The sequence below is a fragment of the Triticum urartu genome, chromosome 2A (assembly GCF_056163025.1).
Source record: "Triticum urartu cultivar PI428250 chromosome 2A, HENAU_Tu73, whole genome shotgun sequence".
In the NCBI taxonomy this organism is placed as follows: Eukaryota; Viridiplantae; Streptophyta; class Magnoliopsida; order Poales; family Poaceae; genus Triticum; species Triticum urartu.
Window position 1 is genome coordinate 289,299,352 of NC_141874.1, and position 24,074 is coordinate 289,323,425.

Consider the following 24,074-nt stretch of genomic DNA (forward strand, 5'->3'; position numbering starts at 1 on the left):
GAGAACACCGATAACTGAATCGATTCCGCACTCTGATTCAATAACTCTAAGTAATTTTCATAACTTGTGAGTTTAATAATCCTTCAAGTCATTCCTAGCCTGATCAGCTATACCATTATCGTGCTAAATTTTAACCATGCTACCTGGTCCTTCTTCCTAGAGCACAATTTTTGATGATGAGCTAAGCCTACGTCGATCTTCCTCGTCATATCGTTTAGCCTTGAACAACAGGCTTGATTTCGAGTTTGTGTCGTACTAGTGGTTCCAATAACCTTTCGCCTCATAATTCCTTTGAATTGATGTCATCACCGATCGATTACATCTTCATGTAACCTCTCGACAAATATGACGTGATCATCATCAACATTCTAAGCTCTTCTAGGTTATCAATCGAATTCATGATGAGAAATACCATCCTTGCCCCCTCGATGAATTGTTGTTGAGCCCGACGGCCACAAAATCATCTTTTTCTTGTTGAAATTGTATGACTTATTTTATAAGTTGTTCCAATGGATCCTTTGTGTATCCAAAGTCTAACCTTTCCTTAATGACCATGTCAATGCTACCCCAAAGCATGTTTGTGGTACAACGATCATCAACAAGAACATTGGGAGCACAATGCTAATTGTTTCTTGATCAATAATCCAAAACACCATTGTATGGGTAAACCTCATAAATTCCTTGCCCCTTTGTCTAAATGGTTTCATATCTGGAGCCCTATCATGTATATCCTGCTCTGCCTTTCCTTGGGAAAGTTATACTCTAATACTTGGGTATAAACACCTTTCCTTTCCATTGGTCTAATTATCATAACAATCACATTTTCCTTTCCATTGTTTTGTTTAACCTTTCTTGTGATCTATATGATATAAGCAGTAATATTTCCATGTTTATGTAAACACTCGGTGTACAACTCTATCAGTAAAACCCTGTTACTAGTGTTGATGACATACCGGTAACCACCGATGGGTGGGAACTTTGCCTATTGGTCTTCCTCGTTCAACGAGCAGGAAATTGGTTCTCTTCATCCCTCGTCCTTGGTACCAACGTTGTTGCCAACATAACTGACAGGCTATCCTCTGACCTTCCTTGCTATCGTGCCTGTGCAAGATGTCAGCGTCCTTTCTACTTTTAACCCACATGGTGGGCCCATAACCTAAAGTTCCATAGGATCGAAACCTGACTCTCCTGTACCCCCTAGATTCCAGTGTTATTCCTCATGCTTGGTTTCATATGTAGATCCCGAGCCACCTTCCTAGAGTTGATCTATTCTGGTTTCGGCCGCAGTACTTATTTCATTGCTTTGAACCCCCCCTTCACACTCTACTTCAGGCATCGCACGATTTCTTACCCGTATGAGACTTTTGTACCCTCTTATAATGCTTTCGATGTGTTTCATGTAATCAACTCGAGAGATACTTTATGCTTCTTCCCCTGAGTTAACCGTCCGATGCTCAAACTTGTTAAAATTCGTCCTTGTAGAGTTTCCCCTCTTATCCTTTTGTAAGTACGATGAAGATCTTGAAGGAAGGATGACAACTTCATCAGGATGCATTGGTGCAGAGAAATGAAGACATCAACGCTATGGATCAACTTCTTCGAGAAGAGCAACCCAAGATCCATTAGAATTTCGTAACCAGAACTTTCCCCCTAACTCTACCACTTGAATCTCGGGACGAGATTTCTTATAGTTGAGGAGATTTGTAACACCCCGAGAATCATGCTACAGTAATCTCCCACTAATGATGCCACATCATCACAATTAATTTTGCTAAAATTCATTTTTATCTAAACCAGTTCAACTTCAAATTTAAAATAAAGTCAAATATAATATTTCTTGAAACATGAAAACTAAAATGTTCATCATGTGCCAAATAATCCATAACTAATATTGGTAGTGAAACAACATTTTGCAAAGTGTTTAAGTGCACTAAACTGTTTAAAATAGTGGCTAAAACAATAGATTAAATGCCTTTTTAATTTATAAAAATTGCAAACTATTTCAAAAGCCTCACAATCTTTTTGTGGCAGTGCCAACTATTGCAATGTAATTATGTGGCTAAGTCCCACATTTTACATAATCCTTTTGGCAGCTCAAAAATTACAAAGCATTTTTCTGTAAAAAGAAAAGAGCAAAAGAAAGGCAAAAGGAAAGCAGAGAAGCCCCCTTGCCCCACTAGGCTTTAGCCCACCCCAACAAGCCGCCCCACCTTTCCCCGCGCGGTCGATCCCCTTCCTCACTGCTCCTCCGATCGGGGCATGTCCCCGCCGGACCAGGCGTGCCACCCCGTACTGCCACGTTGCCGCCGAGGGGATAAGGGCAGCTCTAACGCCTCGGGCTCCCTCCCCAATCACCCACTCCAACCAGCTCTCCCTCTCTGCCTCCCCCTCGCTCTCTAGATCGCCACTCACCCTCCCTCCTCGCCGAGCACCGCCATGGCCATGGCCGCCACGTAGCCGTGGCCACCGCCTCCCCCAAGTATCTCCGACCTTCCCTGCAGCATCGCCGCCGTCCGCTGCTTCGACCGCGACATTGAATCGACCCCGGGGAGTCATCCCTTCGGCGCCCGCCGATCTCCCCCGCCTTCGGCCATCGCACGCAGCAGCCATGGCCAACAGCCTCCTCGAGCAGCGAGTTGAGGCCCTGGAGGACCACCATCAGTGTCTGCATTGTCTATGAGGACTCGTTCGACCAGAGCCGCACTGCCTCATCGACATCAGACCTTCTTCCTCCGCCACAGCCACCGGTCACCATCATCACGTCAGCCATGAGACTACGAAGGCTAGTGGCCATGCTGATGGTGGCGAGGACCGCTTTTCTGATGATAGCTATAGCGAGGGTGAGCTGGTCGAGGGGGGCAGGTCTACCAGCATGGTGGTAGAAAGATCCCGCCCTTGTCGGCGACCCGCGAGCAGAGGTGGTTGATTGCGCCTAATGGGGAGAAGTAAGTGCATTTACTCTTTTTTAACCTTTTACCTTCATGTTTCTTCAAATTAATATCTAATGTGTTGGCATTGTCATACTGCAGAGGTTGGAAACACAGGCCTGGTGTCCGCAAGACCAACCAGGTCCTTGGTTTTTTGCCGGCAAAACTTCCTGGGGTGGGTCACATTGCCCGGTGAGGGTCAAGTTCCATAGCTAGCACTGAGCTGGGAGATGTACTTGGCTGCCCCGGCCCCGCCGAAGGAGAGGGTCGATGGTGTCTTGTGCGATACGGTGGCCGACATTGTGATCTTGAAGTCTTGGGTAATTTCTCTTTTACATAATTAAAAATCAACACTACCTGGTGATTGTACTTATTGGTGTTGTCTTGTTTGATTACAGACCTTCTACAGTTGTCTTGAGGGACAGGAGGAGGCCGTGGCTATGGTTACGAAGCCAATTGCAAGCGCCTACTTCAGAACTTACGGCACGAGGCTCGGGTGCAGGTTGTTCAAGACTACTATGCCTCGACTGGTATTAAGAGGTCCAAGACAAAGTGTCGTGGCAAGTTTCTTTGTAAGGAGAACTACATGAAGGTAATTACCTATCCTTAAGGCCTTGTACTTAGTTTCCTTGATTTGTTACGTAGACGTAGAAATTTCTCTTGACTAACTTAGGTGCCCCCGAGATGGTGTGCGGATAGGATGGACTGTTGGGAGGCGTTGGTGGATGAGTGTGCTCTACCCAATGGCTAGCCGTCCACAAGAAGGCCAAGGATAAGCGTGCCCAAATATTTGGTGTGCCACACCATCAAGGGAGCTCCAACCTATATGAGTACGAGGATAATTGGGTATGTGGTTTGCTTCATGATTCATGCAATTTCATGCAATTTCATTCTTCATGCTAGCTTGAGCCCTTAACTAATATTTTGTTCCTCCCTTTTAGGCGTGATACAACAAGAAGGAGGTGCCAGGGGTGTTCGACCTCTATGCCATGGCCCATACTACCCCGCACAAGAAGGCCAAGGCATTCTCTGAGTATGACCTCGATCATCCAGAGAGCTTCACCAACATCTCCTCCCACCACAAGCTCTTGAAGTACAAAGACAAGGGGAAGATGAGGAAAGGGGACGACTTGAACCCGAGCCAGAGTCCTTCTGATTCAGAGCTGGTGATGATATCTGGTGGCAGGAGGTTAAATACGTCCCCAACGTATCTATAATTTTTGATTGTTCCATGCTATTTTATTATCAATCTTGGATGTTTTATAGTCATTTTATATCATTTTTTTGGTACTAACCTATTGACATAGTGCCAAGTGCCACTTGCTGTTTTTTCCATGTTTTTTACATCACAGAAAATCAATAGCAAACGGAGTCCAAATTCCATGAAACTTTACGGAGATTTTTTATGGACCAGAAGGAAGATGTTGGGCCCTGGTTGCACCTGGGGGAGTCCCGACGAGGGGACAACCCACCAGGGCGCGCCAGGAGGCCCAGGTGCGCCCTAGTGGGTTGTGCCCACCTCGGGTGCCTCCCGGACCGCCTCTTTGCTCTATAAATTCCCCAATATTCCCAAAACACTACGGGAGTCGATGAAATATTCATCCAGCCGCCGCGGAGTCCAAAACCACCAAATCCAATCTAGACACCATCACGGGGGGTTCACCACTTCCATTGGTACCTCTCTAATGATGCGTGAGTAGTTCTTTGTAGACCTTCGGGTCCGTAGTTAGTAGCTAGATGGCTTCATCTCTCTCTATCGTTGAATTCTCAATACAATGGTCTCTTTGAGATCCATATGATGTAACTCTTTTGTCGTGTGTTTGTTGGGATCGATGAACTTTGAGTTTATGATCAGATCTATCTTTTCACATCCATGAAAGTATTTGAGTTTCTTTGATACGTTTTATGCATGATCTCTTATAGCCTCGTATTTCTTCTCCGATATTTGGGTTTTGCTTGGCCAACTTGATCTATTTATCTTGCAATGGGAAGAGGTGCTCGGTAGTGGGTTCGATCTTACGGTGCTTGATCCCATTGACAGAAAGGGAACCGACACGTGTGCATCGTTGCTACTATGGATAAAAAGATGGGATCTATATCTACCACCATAGATAAACGGATCTCGTCTACATCATGTCATCGTTCTTATTGCATTACTCCTTTTTCCATGAACTTAATACACTAGATGCATGCTGGATAGCGGTCGATGTGTGGAGTAATGGTAGTAGATGCAGGCAGGAGTCGGTCCACTAATCTTGGACGTGATGCCTATGCAGTGATCATTGCCTAGATATTGCCATAATTATTTGACGTTCTATCAATTTCCCAACAGTAATTTGTCTACCCACCGTTTGCTATTTTTCTCAAGAGAAGCCACTAGTGAAACCTACGGCCCCTGGGTCTTCTTTCTCATATATTTGCCTTTGCGATCTACCTTTTATTTGCTTTTATTTTCATATCTTTTAAACCAAAAATAGAAAAATACTTTGTTGCACTTTATTTTATTTGTGATCTATTATTTCAATATATCACAACTTTCTCCCGTCCACGCACCGTTTGAGGCGCCGTTACCCGAAAGAGATTGACAACCCCTTTAACACGTCGGGTTGTGAGGTGTTATTATTTGTGTGCAGGGGCTGTTTACGTTGTGTTGCTTGGTTCTCCTACTGATTCGATAACCTTGGTTTCATATCTGAGGGAAATACCTACCGCCGTTGTGCTGCATCATCCCTTCCTCTTTGGGGAAATACCGACGTAGCTTCAAGCGACATCAAAAGGAATTTCTGGCGCCGTTGACGGGGAGGATCTTCAACATAACCAGGTTCCTAATCACAAATCTCATCTCCTCACAATTTACATTATTTGCCATTTGCCTCTCATTTTTCTCCCCCCCACTTCACAAAAATTTACCGTTTTATTCGTCTCCCTTTTCCGTTCGCCGTTTTCTCGTCAGATCTATCCTTTGCTTGCAATCATGAGTTATTTCGGTATGGCACCAACAGATGATGGCCTTACTCCTAAGATTGAACGTACGGGCAATCTAGATGCTAAAACTTCTATCTTGGGGCAAGGGAACGTTATGGGAAAATAACGTATCCAAGATTTTTTCAATTGTGTTGGGAAGCTTAGTCTTGATGATGCTCCTACATATAAAACTACTAGATCTTATGGGGATGCTATTTTAGGTCTAGTTCTGAAAATTGAAAGTAAATTTATTCGTACCCATCCTACCTTGCAAAGATTGTTTTTTAGCTCCCCGTTATAAAGAATCCTAGAGCTAAAAAGTTGGCCACTCTCATTCTTATGAATGAGTTTGACTACATAATACGGGAAGCTAGGGAAATCTTTGACTTTTATGGTATGAATCGCGGAAAACCTGTGATAGATGAAATTCTTTACAATAGTGATTATGCATTAAGACTTTTGCTTGGGGACAATAAAATATTTGATGAGAATCTTAAAAAGGAAGTCCCAGTTCTAGATATAATCCAACAAGTCTTCAATAATGTTAATCAACATTACTCTTGGATTGTTATCAAAAATCAAAAGGGGTATGATGAAAACCAACTTAGGATTGTTGTTGAGTATATATTTTGTATTGCACATGTATTGGAGTTGTGGCCCACCTCCTACTCTTGTATAGTTGAGGTAGAGGCCTTCCCTTGTAATATATATATGTGCACCAGCACCCTATCAATATAACATCATTGTATTGCAAATCCTCCTCTCCACATGGTATCATCTTGGTCGTTCCCCTCCGCCACCGCTGCACCCCGCCGCTGCCATGCTACTCCCTCTTTGTGCCGCCACCGCCCCGTACAGCCGCTTCCGCTCCACCTCCCGCCGCGCCCGCACCTCCTCCTGTGCCCCGCGCCGTCCGATCCCCGCTGCGCCCGCGCCTCCTCCCTGCGTCAGCGCCGCCACCTCCTGCCGCCGCACCCATGCCTCTCCCCTCGCGCTCATGCCGCCGCCTTGCTATTGCAGCCGCCCCGCCGCTGCTGCCGCGTCCTCTTTTCTACCCAAAAACCCTAACCCTAGCCGCTACACGCACCCGCACGCTGCCGCCATGTCGTGGCCCTCCTCTCCTGGCTCCTCCATGACTCACTCGTCAAACCCCTTCGCTGGCCCCGAGCCCTCCGCCGCCGCCATCCTTGACCTCAATATTGAGGCCCGGGTCCCTATCCGTCTGGTCGGCTCCAGCATGTCGTACTACACGTGGAAGACCTACTTCAACCTTGTCTTCCGTGAGTACTATCTCACCGAGCACATCGACGGTTCCATGGACAACGCGTACATGCGCGGCGACCCAGAGTGGTCCGCCATCGAGGCCACGATCATCTGTTGGTTCTGCTAAACGGTCTCGAAGGACATCTTCCACACGGTCGTCGCCGAGGACGAGGACACCTGCAGCGTGTGGGGCAAGATCAACACGCTCTTCACCGACAACAAACATCAGCGCCTTGTTTTCTTGCAGCAGGAGTTCTTCGGCTGTCACCAGGACAACTCCACCATCAACGAGTACTGCATGAGGCTCAAGATGCTCGCCAACGAGCTTCACGACATCGGCGCTAAGGTCTTTGATGACCTCACGCTGAGCACCCTCACCGCCGGTCCCAATGAGGACTTCGGCAATGCGGCATCCAACCTCACCCTACTGCCACAACCCACTTTCCAGCGCATTGTCGCATACCTCGAACTGGAGGAGCGCCGGATGATGAAGCTGAACAACGGGTCCAACACACCGCCGTCGCCGCCTGTACCACCCTCGGCGGCCCTGCTCCTCCGGCCGCCCCCCGTCAGCCCACGCCACCCGCGCCCGCCGACTACTACCCGCTGCCGCCCGCACCCCCCGCGCCTTCCCAACAGCTGCAAGGTGGCGGGGGCCGGCGCAACCGGCAGGGTGGCGGCAGCCACCGCCAGCAGCAGGCGCCAGGTGCAGGGGGCGCCCCTCTTCCAATAGCCGCCTCCACCGTGGGCCGTCGGGCAGAACCCGTGGACAGTCGTCGTCCACGCCTATCATATGCCTGTCTCGCGGGCTCTTGTATCGGGTCTCCTTGGGCCCCGTCCAGCGGGCCACCGGGCATTCGTGGGCGCCCCCTACCAGCCCTACAGTTCCCCGCTCGCGCCGCCACCGCTCGGTAGTGACGGCGCGCCCGCCCAGTTGCCGCCCTATGGAGGCCAGCTGCCACCGCCGGCACCTGCACCATGGGACCCAGCCCTCCTGGCCGCCCTACACTCGGCGCCATCGCCGAGCAACTATGGCAGTGGTGTAGGATCGAAAGTATGTCTAGAGGGGGGGTGATTAGACTACTTGACCAAATAAAAGTCTAGCCTTTTCCCAATTTTAGTTCTTGGAAGATTTTAGCTATCTTAGCACAAGTCAAGCAATCTCCAAACAATTCAAGCAAGCATGCAAAACAGTATATGAGCAGCGGAAAGTAAAGCATGCAACTTGCAAGAATGTAAAGGGAAGGGTTTGGAGGATTCAAACACAATTGGAGACACGGATGTTTTTGTCATGGTTCCGATAGGTGGTGCTATCGTACATCCATGTTGATGGAGACTTCAACCCACGGAGGGTAACGGTTGCGCGAGTCCACGGAGGGCTCCACCCACGAAGGGTCCACGAAGAAGCAACCTTGTCTAATCCATCACGGCCATCGCCCACGAAGGACTTGCCTCACTAGCGATAGATCTTCACGAAGTAGGCGATCTCCTTGCCCTTACAAACTCCTTGGTTCAACTCCACAATCTTGTTGGAGGCTCCCAAGTGACACCTAGCCAATCTAGGAGACACCACTCTCCAAGAAGTAACAAATGGTGTGTTGATAATGAACTCCTTGCTCTTGTGCTTCAAATGATAGTCTCCCCAACACTCAACTCTCTCTCACAGGATTCGGATTTGGTGGAAAGAAAATTTGAGTGGAAAGCAACTTCGGAAGGCTAGAGATCAAGATTCATATGGTTGGAATGGAATATCTTGACCTCAACACAAGTGTAGGTGGTTCTCCCTCAGAAAATGTGTATTGGAAGTGTAGGTATGTTCTGATGGCTCTCTCCACGAATGAAGAGTGGGTGGAGGGGTATATATAGTCTCCACACAGAATCTAACCGTTACACACAATTTGCCAAACTTGGTGGGACCGAATGGTTAAACTCGGTCGGACTGATTCAGCAAACCTAGTGACCGTTAGGATTTTCGGTGGGACTGAGATGCAACTCGGTAGGACCGATATGGTTAGGGTTAGGGCATAACGTAATCTCGGTGTGACCGATTACACAAACTCGGTGGGACCGATTTTGGTAATAAGCTAACCAGAGAGTTGGTCAGGTGAACTCGTGGGACCGATTCGCTCATCTTGGTGAGACCGAAATGTTACAAAAGGGAAACAGAGAGTTTACATTGCAATCTCGGTGGGACCGATCGCTCATCTCCGTAAGACCGAAACGTTACGAAGGGAAATAGAGAGATTACAATACCATCTCGGTGAAACCGAGATCCCTATCGGGGAAACCGAATTGCTAGGGCTTGTGGCAGTGGCTATGACATTTGAAACTCGGTGGCGCCGGATAGAAAGAATCGATGGGGCCGAGTTTGACTTTTGGTTTAGGTCATATGTGGATGTAGGAAGGTAGTTGAGGGTCTTGGAGCATATCACTAAGCACTTTGAGCAAGCAAGCCATTAAGCAACACGTCATCCCTCCTTGATAGTATTGGCTTTTCCTATAGACTCCTTGTGATCTTGGATCACTAAAATATAAAATGTAGAGTCTTGATCTTGAAGCTTGAGCCAATTTTTTTTGTCCTTAGAATTTTGAAGGATCCAATTTCCTCATCCATGCCATGCCATTCATTGAGCTTTTCCTGAAATATTAATCTTGGAATAATGTTAGCTCAATGAGCTATATGTTGTTAGGAATTACCAAAACCACCCGGGGATAGTTGCACTTTCAATCTCCCCCTTTTTGGTAATTGATGACAACATATAGTTCAAAGCTTCGACAAATAAAAATAAGAGTGAAAGATATTGTCGCTTTGAGAAGTATGTGAAAAGCAAGAGCTCCCCCTAAATTTGTGCATATCTTAAGATTTGCTTTGGACCGCAAATGCACAATGAGTTAGGATCTTGGGTTACTCTTCCATGTCACATACATCTTGGTGGAGCGCTCAAAATGATAAGAATTAAATACATGCACTCATCACCAAGCAAAGTGAATGATCATATAAGGATAAGTAAGATAATATCATCCAACAAGCATAAGTGTAGCTTATGATCAACCACATGATCATTAATGTCTCACAGATAATAGCATAGTATCTCAAGAAATCGAAAGCAAACAAAGTTCAACCACCAAAGCAAGAGAGAATAAAAAGCAACGCTCTCTCTCGAAGCCTATGATCTATACATTTTTCTCCCCCTTTGGCAACAAGTTACCAAAAAGTTCATAGAAAATGCATAGCACTAGAACATCTCTCAGGCTTGGTCTTCAGGTGGTGGTGTCCGGAGAACTCCAAGGACGAAGGCTTCAGTCGAAGTAGACGGAGCTGATGGGGTAGGTGCTGGAGCTGGTGGCACTGAAGCTGTAGCTGGTGCAGATGAAGTGGCTCTAGTGTCTGGGATAGGCACTGCAGCAGATCTCTGAGCTCGAGGCACTCTGGCAAATGCATCAGTGGTTGTCTTGCCTTTCCTCTCATGCATGTCATCATGTACCTGCTCCACAACAGACTAAATCTCAGCTACTTTGACATCTAAATCATAGAATTTTTGTTCCACGATTCTTTCCAGGCTCTCCTGGTTTTGAGATAGGGTGGCCAACCCCTTCTCAATCCTCAGAGATGATGCTATCAAGTAACCAAGCTGGTCCTGCTTGCTTTTCAAAAAGTACTCAGATGCCTCCTCTTGAGTTGGCATCTTGGCAGCCTTCTCTCTCTTTGCCTTCTCCTTCTTTGCTTGTGCTTGCACTGAGGAGGGTTCATCTTCATTCATCGCAACTTGGTTGTCCTCGAAGTCAGGATAGATAGGCAAGTGTTCCTTATCCAACAAGTATGTGTCTGTGCCCATCTTTGAGTTTATCAACTCCTGGATCTGTGGGGCATATCCACAACTTCTTTTCTGGTCAGCTGATGTCCTCTTGAAAGTCTCAACTATAAGGCTCATGACCTTGAACTTCTGTGGCACATCAAATATATGTAGCAAGTTAATTGCATGCCCTCTGATCATGTTGTGGTCACCCGACTTGGGCAAAAGAGTGTGCCTTAGGATCTAGTTGATCGTTGGAAGTCCTGATAGAAGAAAATGGACTGACCCAAACTTGAAAGTCTCAAGAGCATCTTCACAAATCTCCTTGTACATCTGTGACATAGAATTGTGATCCATCTTTTTCTTGGCATAAAACATCCAAGTCATCTTCACTTTCCTTTGGGGCATTGATCAGATTATCCCATTCCTCAATAGTTGATTGGTACCTTGTACCTTCAGACATCCATACTATCCTGCCATCTGGATAGAAGTGTGCTGTGGAGTAGAATTTCATTATGAGCTCCTCATTCCACTTTGTGAGCTTCTGCCCAACAAAGTCTACAACTCCACAAGCACGGAAGCTGTCAAACACACCAGGATAGTGTTCCTCATTTTCCTTCATGTAGGTCCAGTTGACCCACCTCATATCACACACTATAGGCTTCTTGTCCAACAAAATTGTCTCATAGAAATCCTGCTGTTCCTTTGTGTGGAACCTGTAATCAACAGCAGTCCTTCTCCTTGTAGCATATGGGTCTGTCTCTCTCCATTTCCTCAGTCCCGAGTCTCTCCTGATCTTCATGTTCTCAGCCATAGGATGAGCATCATTGTGGTCTGGAATTTTTGGCTTCAATTTTCTCAGAACATGCTCTTCATCTTCTTCTTCAGCAATAGTCTCAGGCACTGGGGCCTTGTTCTTCTCAACAGCTGGTATGTTTCTGGTATTTCTCTTTGGTGCAGTCTTGGGCTTGGAGGCAGCTTTGGGTGCTTCTTTGGGCTTTGATGATGCAGCCCCTGCTCTGATACCACTTGTAGGATTGAAAGTATGTCTAGAGGGGGGTGATTAGACTAATTGACCAAATAAAAGTCTAGCCCTTTCCCAATTTTAGTTCCTGGCAGATTTTAGCTATCTTAGCACAAGTCAAGCAATCTCCACACAATTCAAGCAAGCATGCAAAAGAGTATATCAGCAGCGGAAAGTAAAGCATGCAACTTGCAAGCATGTAAAGGTAAGGGTTTGGAGGATTCAGACGCAATTGGAGACACGAATGTTTATGTCGTGGTTCCGATAGGTGGTGCTATCGTACATCCACGTTTATGGAGACTTCAACCCAAGGAGGGTAACGGTTGCGCGAGTCGACGGAGGGCTCCAACCACGAAGGGTCCCCGAAGAAGCAACCTTGTCTATTCCATCACGGTCGTCGCCCACGAAGGACTTGCCTCACTAGCGATAGATCTTCACGAAGTAGGCGATCTCCTTGCCCTTACAAACTCCTTGGTTCAAATCCACAATATTGTTGGAGGCTCCCAAGTGACACCTAGCCAATCTAGGAGACACCACTCTCCAAGAAGTAACAAATGGTGTGTTGATAATGAACTCCTTGCTCTTGTGCTTCAAATGATAGTCTCCCCAACACTCAACTCTCTCTCACAGGATTCGGATTTGGTGGAAAGAAAATTTGAGTGGAAAGCAACTTCGGAAGGCTAGAGATCAAGATTCATATGGTTGGAATGGAATATCTTGACCTCAACACAAGTGTAGGTGGTTCTCTCTCAGAAAATGTGTATTGGAAGTGTAGGTATGTTCTGATGGCTCTCTCCACAAATGAAGAGTGGGTGGAGGGGTATATATAGTCTCCACGAGAATCTAACCGTTACACACAATTTGCCAAACTCGGTGGGACCGAATGGTTAAACTCGGTCGGACCGATTCAGCAAACCTAGTGACCGTTAGGATTTTCGGTGGGACTGAGATGCAACTCGGTAGGACCGATATGGTTAGGGTTAGGGCATAACGTAATCTCGGTGTGACCGATTACACAAACTCGGTGGGGGCGATTTTGGTAATAAGCTAACCAGAGAGTTGGTCAGGTGAACTCGGTGGGACCGATTCGCTCATCTCGGTGAGACCGAAATGTTACAAAAGGGAAACAGAGAGTTTACATTGCAATCTCGGTGGGACCGATCGCTCATCTCGGTAAGACCGAAACGTTACGAAGGGAAACAGAGAGATTACAATCCCATCTCGGTTAGACCGAGATCCCTATCGGGGAAACCGAATTGCTAGGGTTTCTGGCAGTGGCTATGTCATTTGAAACTCGGTGGCGCCGGATAGAAAGAATCGATGGGGCCGAGTTTGACTTTTGGTTTAGGTCATATGTGGATGTAGGAAGGTAGTTGAGGGTCTTGGAGCATATCACTAAGCACTTTGAGCAAGCAAGCCATTAAGCAACACGTCATCCCTCCTTGATAGTATTGGCTTTTCCTATAGACTCAATGTGATCTTGGATCACTAAAATATAAAATGTAGAGTCTTGATCTTGAAGCTTGAGCCAATTTTTTTTGTCCTTAGAATTTTGAAGGATCCACTTTCCTCATCCATGCCATGCCATTCGTTGAGCTTTTCCTGAAATATTAATCTTGGAATAATGTTAGCTCAATGAGCTATATGTTGTTAGGAATTACCAAAACCACCCGGGGATAGTTGCACTTTCAATCTCCACCTTTTTGGTAATTGATGACAACATATAGTTCAAAGCTTCGACAAATAAAAATAAGAGTGAAAGATATTGTCGCTTTGAGAAGTATGTGAAAAGCAAGAGCTCCCCCTAAATTTGTGCATATCTTAAGATTTGCTTTGGACCGCAAATGCACAATGAGTTAGGATCTTAGGTTACTCTTCCATGTCACATACATCTTGGTGGAGCGCTCAAAATGATAAGAATTAAATACATGCACTCATCACCAAGCAAAGTGAATGATCATATAAGGATAAGTAAGATAATATCATCCAACAAGCATAAGTGTAGCTTATGATCAACCACATGATCATTAATGTCTCACAGATAATAGCATAGTATCTCAAGAAATCGAAAGCAAACAAAGTTCAACCACCAAAGCAAGAGAGAATAAAAAGCAACGCTCTCTCTCGAAGCCTATGATCTATACATTTTTCTCCCCCTTTGGCAACAAGTTACCAAAAAGTTCATAGAAAATGCATAGCACTAGAACATCTCTCAGGCTTGGTCTTCAGGTGGTGGTGTCCGGAGAACTCCAAGGACGAAGGCTTCAGTCGAAGTAGACGGAGCTAATGGGGTAGGTGCTGGAGCTGGTGGCACTGAAGCTGTAGCTGGTGCAGATGAAGTGGCTCTAGTGTCTGGGACAGGCACTGCAGCAGATCTCTAAGCTCGAGGCACTCTGGCAAATGCATCAGTGGTTGTCTTGCCTTTCCTCTCATGCATGTCATCATGTACCTGCTCCACAACAGACTAAATCTCAGCTACTTTGACATCTAAATCATAGAATTTTTGTTCCACGATTCTTTCCAGGCTCTCCTGGTTTTGAGATAGGGTGGCCAAACCCTTCTCAATCCTCAGAGATGATGCTATCAAGTAACCAAGCTGGTCCTGCTTGCTTTTCAAAAAGTACTCAGATGCCTCCTCTTGAGTTGGCATCTTGGCAGCCTTCTCTCTCTTTGCCTTCTCCTTCTTTGCTTGTGCTTGCACTGAGGAGGGTTCATCTTCATTCATCGCAACTTGGTTGTCCTCGAAGTCAGGATAGATAGGCAAGTGTTCCTTATCCAACAAGTATGTGTCTGTGCCCATCTTTGAGTTTATCAACTCCTGGATCTGTGGGGCATATCCACAACTTCTTTTTTGGTCAGCTGATGTCCTCTTGAAAGTCTCAACTATAAGGCTCATGACCTTGAACTTCTGTGGCACATCAAATATATGTAGCAAGTTAATTGCATGCCCTCTGATCATGTTGTGGTCACCCGACTTGGGCAAAAGAGTGTGCCTTAGGATCTAGTTGATCGTTGGCAGTCCTGATAGAAGAAAATGGACTGACCCAAACTTGAAAGTCTCAAGAGCATCTTCACAAATCTCCTTGTACATCTGTGACATAGAATTGTGATCCATCTTTTTCTTGGCATAAAACATCCAAGTCATCTTCACTTTCCTTTGGGGCATTGATCAGATTATCCCATTCCTCAATAGTTGATTGGTACCTTGTACCTTCAGACATCCATACTATCCTGCCATCTGGATAGAAGTGTGCTGTGGAGTAGAATTGCATTATGAGCTCCTCATTCCACTTTGTGAGCTTCTGCCCAACAAAGTCTACAACTCCACAAGCACGGAAGCTGTCAAACACACCAGGATAGTGTTCCTCATTTTCCTTCATGTAGGTCCAGTTGACCCACCTCATATCACACACTATAGGCTTCTTGTCCAACAAAATTGTCTCATAGAAATCCTGTTGTTCCTTTGTGTGGAACCTGTAATCAACAGCAGTCCTTCTCCTTGTAGCATATGGGTCTGCCTCTCTCCATTTCCTCAGTCCTGAGTCTCTCCTGATCTTCATGTTCTCAGCCACAGGATGAGCATCATTGTGGTCTGGAATTTTTGGCTTCAATTTTCTCAGAACATGCTCTTCATCTTCTTCTTCAACAACAGTCTCAGGCAGTGGGGCCTTGTTCTTCTCAGCAGCTGGTATGTTTCTGGTATTTCTCTTTGGTGTAGTCTTGGGCTTGGAGGCAGCTTTGGGTGCTTCTTTGGGCTTTGATGATGCAGCCCCTGCTCTGATACCACTTGTAGGATCGGAAGTATGTCTAGAGGGGGGTGATTAGGCTAATTGACCAAATAAAAGTCTAGCCCTTTCCCAATTTTAGTTCCTGGCAGATTTTAGCTATCTTAGCACAAGTCAAGCAATCTCCACACAATTCAAGCAAGCATGCAAAAGAGTATATCAGCAGCGGAAAGTAAAGCATGCAACTTGCAAGAATGTAAAGGGAAGGGTTTGGAGGATTCAAACGCAATTGGAGACACGAATGTTTTTGTCATGGTTCCGATAGGTGGTGCTATCATACATCCATGTTGATGGAGACTTCAACCCACGGAGGGTAACGGTTGCGCGAGTCCACGGAGGGCTCCACCCACGAAGGGTCCACGAAGAAGCAACCTTGTCTATCCCACCATGGCCATCGCCCACATAGGACTTGCCTCACTAGCGGTAGATCTTCATGAAGTAGGCGATCTCCTTTCCCTTACAAACTCCTTGGTTCAACTCCACAATCTTGTCGGAGGCTCCCAAGTGACATCTAGCCAATCTAGGAGACACCACTCTCCAAGAAGTAACAAATGGTGTGTTGATAATGAACTCCTTGCTCTTGTGCTTCAAATGATAGTCTCCCCAACACTCAACTCTCTCTCACAGGATTTGGATTTGGTGGAAAGAAGATTTGTGTGGAAAGCAACTTGGGAAGGCTAGAGATCAAGATTCATATGGTTGGAATGGAATATCTTGACCTCAACACAAGTGTAGGTGGTTGTCTCTCAGAAAATGTGTATTGGAAGTGTAGGTATGTTCTGATGGCTCTCTCCACGAATGAAGAGTGGGTGGAGGGGTATATATAGTCTCCACACAAAATCTAACCATTACACACAAATTGCCAAACTTGGTGGGACCGAATGGTTAAACTCGGTCGGACCGATTCAGCAAACCTAATGACTGTTAGGATTTTCGATGGGACTGAGATGCAACTCGGTAGGACCGATATGGTTAGGGTTAGGGCATAACGTAATCTCAGTGTGACCGATTACACAAACTCGGTGGGGGCGATTTTGGTAATAAGCTAACCAGAGAGTTGGTCAGGTGAATTCGGTGGGACCGAATCGCTCATCTCGGTGAGACCGAAATGTTACAAAAGGGAAATAGAGAGTTTACATTGCAATCTCGGTGGGACCGATCGCTCATCTCGGTAAGACCGAAACGTTACGAAGGGAAACATAGAGATTACAATCCCATCTCGGTGAGACCGAGATCCCTATCGAGGAAACCGAATTGCTAGGGTTTGTGGCAGTGGCTATGACATTTGAAACTCGGTGGTGCCGGATAGAAAGAATCGGTGGGGCCAAGTTTGACTTTTGGTTTAGGTCATATGTGGATGTGGGAATGTAGTTGAGGATCTTGGAGCATATCACTAAGCACTTTGAGCAAGCAAGCCATTAAGCAACACGTCATCCCTCCTTGATAGTATTGGCTTTTCCTGTAGACTCAATGTGATCTTGGATCACTAAAATATAAAATGTAGAGTCTTGATCTTGAAGCTTGAGCCAATTTTTTTTATCCTTAGAATTTTGAGGGATCCACTTTCCTCATCCATGCCATGCCATTCATTGAGCTTTTCGTGAAATATTAATCTTGGAATAATGTTAGCTCAATGAGCTATATGTTGTTAGGAATTACCAAAACCACCTGGGGATAGTTGCACATTCAATCTCCCCCTTTTTGGTAATTGATGACAACATATAGATCAAAGCTTCGACAAATAAAAATAAGAGTGAAAGATATTGTCGCTTGGAGAAGTATGTGAAAAGCAAGAGCTCCCCTTAAATTTGTGCATATCTTAAGATTTGCTTTGGACCGCAAATGCACAATGAGTTAGGATCTTGGGTTACTCTTCCATGTCACATACATCTTGGTGGAGCGCTCAAAATGATAAGAATTAAATACATGCACTCATCACCAAGCAAAGTGAATGATCATATAAGGATAAGTAAGATAATATCATCCAACAAGCATAAGTGTAGCTTATGATCAACCACATGATCATCAATGTCTCACAAATAATAGCATAGTATCTCAAGCAATCAAAAGCAAAAAAAGTTCAACGACCAAAGCAAGAGAGAATAAAAAGCAACGCTCTCTCTCGAAGCCTATGACTATACATTTTTCTCCCCCTTTGGCAACAAGTTACCAAAAAGTTCATAGAAAATGCATAGCACTAGAACGTCTCTCAGGCTTGGTCTTCAGGTGGTGGTGTCCGGAGAACTCCAAGGACGAAGGCTTCTGTCGAAGTAGACGGAGCTGATGGGGTAGGTGCTGGAGCTGGTGGCACTGAAGTTGTAGCTGGTGCAGATGAAGTGGCTCTAGTGTCTGGTACAGGCACTGCAGCAGATCTCTAAGCTCGAGGCACTCTGGCAAATGCATCAGTGGTTGTCTTGCCCTTCCTCTCCTGCATGTCATCCTGTAGCTGCTCCACAACAGACTGAATCTCAGCTACTTTGACATCTAAATCATAGTATTTTTGTTCCACGATTCTTTCCAGGCTCTCCTGGTTTTGAGATAGGGTGGCCAACCCCTTCTCAATCCTCAGAGATGATGCTATCAAGTAACCAAGCTAGTCCTGCTTGCTTTTCAAAAAGTACTCAGATGCCTCCTCTTGAGTTGGCATCTTGGCAGCCTTATCTCTCTTTGCCTTCTCCTTCTTTGCTTGTGCTTGCACTGAGGAGCGTTCATCTTCATTCATCACAACTTGGTTGTCCTCGAAGTCAGGATAGATAGGCAAGTGTTCCTTATCCAACAAGTATGTGCCTGTGCCCATCTTTGAGTTTATCAACTCCTGGATCTGTGGGGCATATCCACAACTTGTTTTCTGGTCAGTTGATGTCCTCTTAAAAGTCTCAACTATAAGGATCATGACCTTGAACTTCGGTGGCACATCAAATATATGTAGCAAGTTAATTGCATGCCCTTTGATCATGTTGTGGTCACCTGACTTGGGCAAAAGAGTGTGCCTTAGGATCCAGTTGATCGTTGGCAGTCCTGACAGAAGAAAATGGACTGACCCAAACTTGAAAGTCTCAAGAGCATTTTCAGGAATCTCCTTGTACATCTGTGACATAGAATTGTGATCCATCTTTTTCTTGGCATAAACATCCAAGTCATCTTCACTTTCCTTTGGGGCGTTGATCAGATTAGCCCATTCCTCAATAGTTGATTGGTACCTTGTACCTTCAGACATCCATACTATCCTGCCATCTGGATAGAAGTGTGCTGTGGAGTAGAATTGCATTATGAGCTCCTCATTCCACTTTGTGAGCTTCTGCCCAACAAAGTCTGCAACTCCACAAGCACGGAACCTATCAAACACACCAGGATAGTGTTCCTCATTTTCCTTCATGTAGGTCCAGTTGACCCACCTCATATCACACACTATAGGCTTCTTGGCCAACAAAATTGTCTCATAGAAATCCTACTGTTCCTTTGTGTGGAACATGTAATCAACAGCAGTCCTTCTCCTTGTAGCATATGGGTCTGTCTCTCTCCATTTCCTCAGTCCTGAGTCTCTCCTGATCTTCATGTTCTCAGCCACAGGATGAGCATCATTGTGGTCTGGAATTTTTGGCTTCAATTTTCTCAGAACTTGCTCTTCATCTTCTTCTTCAGCAACAGTCTTAGGCACTGGGGCCTTGTTCTTCTCAGCAGCTGCTATGTTTCTAGTATTTCTCTTTGGTGCAGTCTTAGGCTTGGAGGCAGCTTTGGGTGCTTCTTTCGGCTTTGATGATGCAGCCCCGCTCTGATACCACTTGTAGGATCGAAAGTATGTCTAGAGGGGGGTGATTAGACTACTTGACCAAATAAAAGTCTAGCCCTTTCCCAATTTTAGTTCTTGGCAGATTTTAGCTATCTTAGCACAAGTCAAGCAATCTCCACACAATTCAAGCAAGCATGCAAAAGAGTATATGAGCAGCGGAAAGTAAAGCATGCAACTTGTAAGAATGTAAAGGGAAGGGTTTGGAGGATTCAAACGCAATTGGAGACACGGATGTTTTTGTCGTGGTTACGATAGGTGGTGCTATCGTACATCCACGTTGATGGAGACTTCAACCCACGGAGGGTAACGGTTGCGCGAGTCCACGGAGGGCTCCACCCACGAAGGGTCCACGAAGAAGCAACCTTGTCTATTCCATCACGGTCGTCGCCCACGAAGGACTTGCCTCACTAGCGGTAGATCTTCACGAAGTAGGCGATCTCCTTGCCCTTACAAACTCCTTGGTTCAACTCCACAATCTTGTCGGAGGCTCCCAAGTGAAACCTAGCCAATCTAGGAGACACCACTCTCCAAGAAGTAACAAATGGTGTGTTGATAATGAACTCCTTGCTCTTGTGCTTCAAATGATAGTCTCCTCAACACTCAACTCTCTCTCACAGGATTTGGATTTGGTGGAAAGAAGATTTGAGTGGAAAGCAACTTGGGAAGGCTAGAGATCAAGATTCATATGGTTCGAATAGAATATCTTGACCTCAACACAAGTATAGGTGGTTCTCTCTCAGAAAATGTGTATTGGAAGTGTAGGCATGTTCTGATGGCTCTCTCCATAAATGAAGAGTGGGTGGAGGGGTATATATAGTCTCCACACAGAATCTAACCGTTACACACAATTTGCCAAACTCGGTGGGACCGAATCGTTAAACTCGGTTAGACCGATTCAGCAAACCTAGTAACCGTTAGGATTTTCGGTGGGACTGAGATGCAACTCGGTAGGACCGATATGGTTAGGGTGAGGGCATAACGTAATCTCGCTGTGACCGATTACACAAACTCGGTGGGACCGATTTTGGTAATAAGCTAACCAGAGAGTTGGTCAGGTGAACTCGGTGGGACCGATTCGCTCATCTCGGTGAGACCGAAATGTTACAAAAGGGAAACAGAGAGTTTACATTGCAATCTCGGTGGGACCGATCTCGGTGAGACCGAGATCCCTATCGGGAAACCGAATTGCTAGGGTTTGTGGCAGTGGCTATGACATTTGAAACTCGGTGGCGCCGGATAGAAAGAATTGGTGGGGCCGAGTTTGACTTTTGGTTTAGGTCATATGTGGATGTGGGAAGGTAATTGAGGGTCTTGGAGCATATCACTAAGCACTTTGAGCAAGCAAGCCATTAAGCAACACCTCATCCCTCCTTGATAGTATTGGCTTTTCCTATAGACTCAATGTGATCTTGGATCACTAAAATATAAAATGTAGAGTCTTGATCTTGAAGCTTGAGCCAATTTTTTTTGTCCTTAGAGTTTTGAGGGATCCACTTTCCTCATCCATGCCATGCCATTCATTGTGCTTTTCTTGAAATATTAATCTTGGAATAATGTTAGCTCAATGAGCTATATGTTGTTAGGAATTACCAAAACCACCCGGGGATAGTTGCACTTTCAGCTGGAGGCGACTGGTACATGGACTCGGGTGCTACTGTGCACATACAGCTCATCCCGGTAACCTTTCCTCCTCCACTCCCGTTCACACTCCCACTCGCATCGCCGTTGGCAACGGTTCCTCTTTACCCATCACCCATGTCGGTAGTACTAGTTTTACTTCTAGTTCCACACCTATCACTATGTCTAACGTTCTTGTTTCACCTGACTTAGTCACTAGCTTAGTCTCTGTTCGTCGTCTTACTCGTGAGAATCCTCTTACTGTTGAATTTGACGGTGTTGGTTTTCTGTGAAGGACGCCCGTACCTGGATGGTGCTTCACCGGTGTGATAGCCCTAATGAGCTTTACCCCGTGCACGCCGGCGCCTCCACTTCCACACCTGTCGCTCTCTCCGTCGGTGTGGACCTTTGGCATGCTCGCTTGGGCCACCCCAACCCCGCCGTTTTGCGTCAGATCCTTAGGAGTTTTTCTTTCTCATGTAATAAGCTCGACGAGCATACTTGTGAGGCTTGTCGTTTGGGCAAGCACGTGCGTCTTCCCTTTAGTGCATCTACTTCAGTTTCCACTTTTCCGTTTCAGTTGATTCATAGTGATGTTTGGACGTCTCCCATTGCGAGTAACACGGGCTATCTATACTATCTGGTGATTTTAGATGAGTATTCTCATTATGTGTGGACTTTTCCTCTTCGTCGTAAATCTGATGCTTTAGCCACACTCACCACCTTTTATTCCTACGTCACTACTGAGTACGGTCGCCCCATACTTGCACTCCTAACTGATAACGGAAAAGAGTTTGACAACATCGCACTTCGCTCACTTCTCGCCTCTCACAGCACCACCTTCCGTCTGACTTTCCCTTACACTTCACAGCAGAACGGCTGCGCCAAGCGCATTCTCCGCACTCTTAATGACTGCGTTCGCACGTTGCTCTTTCACGCTAACGTCCCCGCTCGGTTTGGGCCCGATGCCCTCGCCACCGCCTCTCTCTTAGTCAACATTCGTCTGTGTCGTCCCCGGTGGAACTACGCCCCTCACCACCTTCTTTTCGGTACACCACCGTTCTATGATGGTCTTCGCATATTCGGGTGTCTATGTTATCCTAGCACCGCGTCCACCATGCCACACAAGCTTGCACCCCGCTCTGTCACATGCATCTTCCTTGGCTACCCTCCTAACACCAAAGGTTACCGGTGCTATGATCCTGTTAGTCACCGTGTGTACACCTCGAGGCACGTGTACTTCGTCGAGACGGTGTTCCCTTTTTTCAGGTTCCTCTGGCCGCGGCTCCTTCGGCTCCGGCCCCAGCGCCCCCTACCTAGTGCGATGCGCTGTGGCACCCCCGGCCCGGCGCCTTCTGCCGCCCCCTCCCGGGTTCTCGACTCCCTCACCTGAGGTTGAGTCCGACCGGGTACCTGGGTTCCCGGCTCCCTCGCCCGAGGTCGATCCATCGGGCACCCCACCCGCCACCCCAGCCGGCGCCGCTACCCCTGCGACGGGCTCGACCTCAACCTTGCCCGTCGCCTCCTCCGTAGCTGGCTCCGCTGGTGCCGTCACGGCTCCTGATGCCGCGGCCCCCGCCCTTGATGTCGCGGCCCTCGCCCCTGATGCCACGGCCCTCGACGCCGTTGTGGCCCCCGCTACCGCGGCACCCGCCGCCCTCGCCGTCCTGGTCACCCGTGCCCGTGCAAGAGTGCATCGGCCGAGCACGCGCTACTCCTCCGACGAGTATGCGTGCGCTGCCTCGACAGCGACGCCATCACCCATCCCCACCTCCGCTTGTGCCGCCGTTTGGGATCCACATTGGCTGGCTGCGATGCATGAGGATTTCGACACCCTACAGCGCAACCACACGTGGCAGCTTGTTCCGTGACCCTTCCGTGCCAAAATCATCTCTGGCAAGTGCGTCTTTCGCCACAAGACTCGCCCGGATGGTTCTCTCAAGCGCTACAAGGCTCGATGGGTGGTTCATGGCTTTCAGCAGCGCGCGGGTGTGGAGTTCACCGACACCTTCGCCCCGGTTGTGAAACCGGGCACGATCCGTGTCGTCCTTCAGCTGGCCGTCTCACACGCCTGGCATGTGCATCAGTTGGACGTCTCCAACGGCATCTTACACGGTCATCTCGCCGAGCAGGTGTTCTGTGAGCAGCCTACTGGTTTCGTCGATGCCGAGTACCCCAACTTCGTGTGCTTGCTCTCCCGCTCTCTTTATGGGTTGAAGCAAGCACCTCGGACTTGGTACCAACGTATCGCAGCCATCCTGCAGTCTCTGGGCTTTCGGTTCACTCGCTCGGATGCCTCAATCTTTGTGTATCATCAGGGAGCTGACCCTGCATATCTGCTGCTCTACGTCGAGGACATCATCCTCATGGCGTCCGCCCCCGATCTCCTTCAGTGTCTAACTAGTCGTCTTCATGATGAGTTTGCCCATGCACTACTTTCTCAACATCGAGGTGATCCGTCGGGCTGACGGTTTCTTTCTCCATCAGCAGAAGTATGCCCACGAGCTCCTTGAGCGTGCTGACATGCTTAATTGCAAGCCGGCGCCCACCCTCGTCGACACGAAGGCGAAGGTCTCTGCTCTGGAGGGGTCTCTCGCGTCCGATGGAGCGTTTTATCGCTCTATCGTCAGTGCTTTACAGTACTTGACGCTGACTTGCCCCGACCTGTGTATTCTCCGTTACATACACGGCACCATGTCCTTGGGACTCACCCTGACGGCCTCCGCCTCCAGCGACCTCGTGGCCTACTCGGATGCTGACTGGGTTGGCTGCGTGATACGTCCATTTTGCATCATTCTTTTATATCGATATTTATTGCATTATGGGTTGTTATTACACATTATGTCACAATACTTATGCCTATTCTCTCTTATTTTACAAGGTTTACATGAAGAGGGGGAATGCCGGCAG

At 47.0% G+C, this 24,074-nt stretch overlaps 1 long non-coding RNA gene across 1 annotated transcript; it reads left to right on the plus strand.

Moving 5' to 3' along the window:
• The first annotated feature begins 3,039 nt into the window (after nucleotides 1–3,039).
• On the plus strand, nucleotides 3,040–4,736 carry LOC147984852 (uncharacterized). The gene is made up of 3 exons (XR_015615071.1): nucleotides 3,040–3,247; nucleotides 3,326–3,773; nucleotides 3,869–4,736. It is a non-coding gene; the product is annotated as an uncharacterized LOC147984852 (long non-coding RNA).
• The last annotated feature ends 19,338 nt before the right edge of the window (nucleotides 4,737–24,074 follow it).